Source organism: Hippocampus zosterae, chromosome 7, assembly GCF_025434085.1.
Source record: "Hippocampus zosterae strain Florida chromosome 7, ASM2543408v3, whole genome shotgun sequence".
Lineage (NCBI taxonomy): Eukaryota > Metazoa > Chordata > Actinopteri > Syngnathiformes > Syngnathidae > Hippocampus > Hippocampus zosterae.
The window spans coordinates 9,461,579-9,463,540 of NC_067457.1; positions in this window are offsets into that span (position 1 = coordinate 9,461,579).

The following is a 1,962-nucleotide window of genomic DNA, read 5'->3' on the forward strand; positions in this document are numbered from 1 at the left end:
GGTACTGCGCGAGACCTCAGGTCTTGTGGCTGTTGAGGTAGCAGTAGGTGAAGCCATCAATGTTGTGGATGGTGGAGGAGGAAAATACTGGGGAATGCTCTCGTGTTCAGTTGGCTGGGATGTCTCTGGTACAGCGTGAGTATTTTCAAATTCAGTGATCTATGTTGACAAGACAAAGTCTTATTAATCAGTCAGAGTGCTAATATCCAAAAGGAATGTTTGATCAATCTAAAGACTAACCTCTAACGGCAGTGTAATATTGGTCTGGGGAAGAATATATATTCTGCTTCCCCCAACTGCTGTTTTGAGGTCCTTTAAAGTGTTTGCCTGAATTCTAGTCAGACGCCTGGACTTATCAGCTCTTGCGAGATGAAATCCAAAAACATTTAGGCTAACTGATGGGATGCTTTGACAGATGTAATTATTAAACTCTGCGAGACTCCATGAAAGTTGTGCATAACACTCAGGGGAGTTTGTCGCTTGCAGATCATGACTTGGGATCCCTGGAAAATAAATACCCATCCCCCAGAAAAAAAGAAAAATTAAACATATGAGCATAATTTTTACAATAAAAGCACAAGGGTATGTACTGTTCCTACGTTTGAGGTCACTTATACCCTTACCCACCGTTTTATCCATGACAATAACATTAAGTTAATTGGAAATACCAATCTTGACATTGCTAGTTTTTTTTAAACAATACAAACAAACATTGCTTTTCTTTAAAGCATAAGGATTTTCTGAGTGACCCCGAACTTTTGAACATTAGTGATATGGCTGGCAACCAGTTCAGGACTACACATCCAATGAAGCAATAACCGCCGGGCCGGCCCGCTCTCCGCCATTGAGACTGAACTGGGGCTTTTTTTAAATCTCTCAATCTGTCCAAGAGGCCTCCTGCCGGGCCGCACTCGGCCGCCGAGCCGGCCCGCTCTCCGCCGCCGAGCCGGCCCACTCTCCGCCATTGAGACTGAACGGGGGCTTTTTTAAAAATCTCTCAATCTGTCCAAGAGGCCTCCTGCCCGGCCGCACTCGGCCGCCGAGCCGGCCCGCTCTCCGCCGCTGGGCCGGCCCGCTCTCCGCCGCCGAGCCGGCGCGCTCTCCGCCGTTGAGACTGAACGGGGGCTTTTTTATTCTCTCAATCTGTCCAAGAGGCCTCCTCCCCAGCCGCACTCGGCCGCCGAGCCGGCCCACTCTCCGCCATTGAGACTGAACGGGGGCTTTTAAAAAAATCTCTCAATCTGTCCAAGAGGCCTCCTGCCCGGCCGCACTCGGCCGCCGAGCTGGCCCGCTCTCCGCCATTGAGACTGAACGCGGGCTTTTTTAATCTCTCAATCTGTCCAAGAGGCCTCCTGCCCGGCTGCACTCGGCCACCTAGCCGGCCTGCTCTCAGCCGCCGGTCCGGCCCGCTCTCAGCCACCGGGCCGGCCCGCTCTCCGCCACCGAGCCGGCCCGCTCTCCGCCATTGAGACTGAACGGGGGCTTTTTTATTGTCTCAATCTGTCCAAGAGGCCTCCTACCCGGCCACGCTCGGCCACGTCGCCGTGCCTCTCCTCCGGTGCTCAAGATGACTTCTACAGGCCGCGCTCCAACACCGTTCATCCGACCAAAATGCCTCCCCGCCGGCCACGCTCGGCCACGCCGCTGTGCCTCTCCTCCGGTGCTCAAGATGACTTCCACGGGCCGCGCTCCAACACCATTCATCCGACCAAAACGCCTCTCCGCCGCCAAGCCGGCCCGCTCTCCGCCATTGAGACTGAACGGGGGCTTTTTTTTAATCTCTCAATCTGTCCAAGAGTCCTGCTGCTCGGCCGCCGAGCCAGCCCGCTCTCCTCGGCCGAGCCAGCCCACTCTCCTCGGCCGAGCCAGCCCGCTCTCCGCCGCCAAGCCGGCCCGCTCTCCGCCATTGAGACTGAACAGGGGCTTTTTTCTTAATCTCTCAATCTGTCCAAGAGGCCTCCT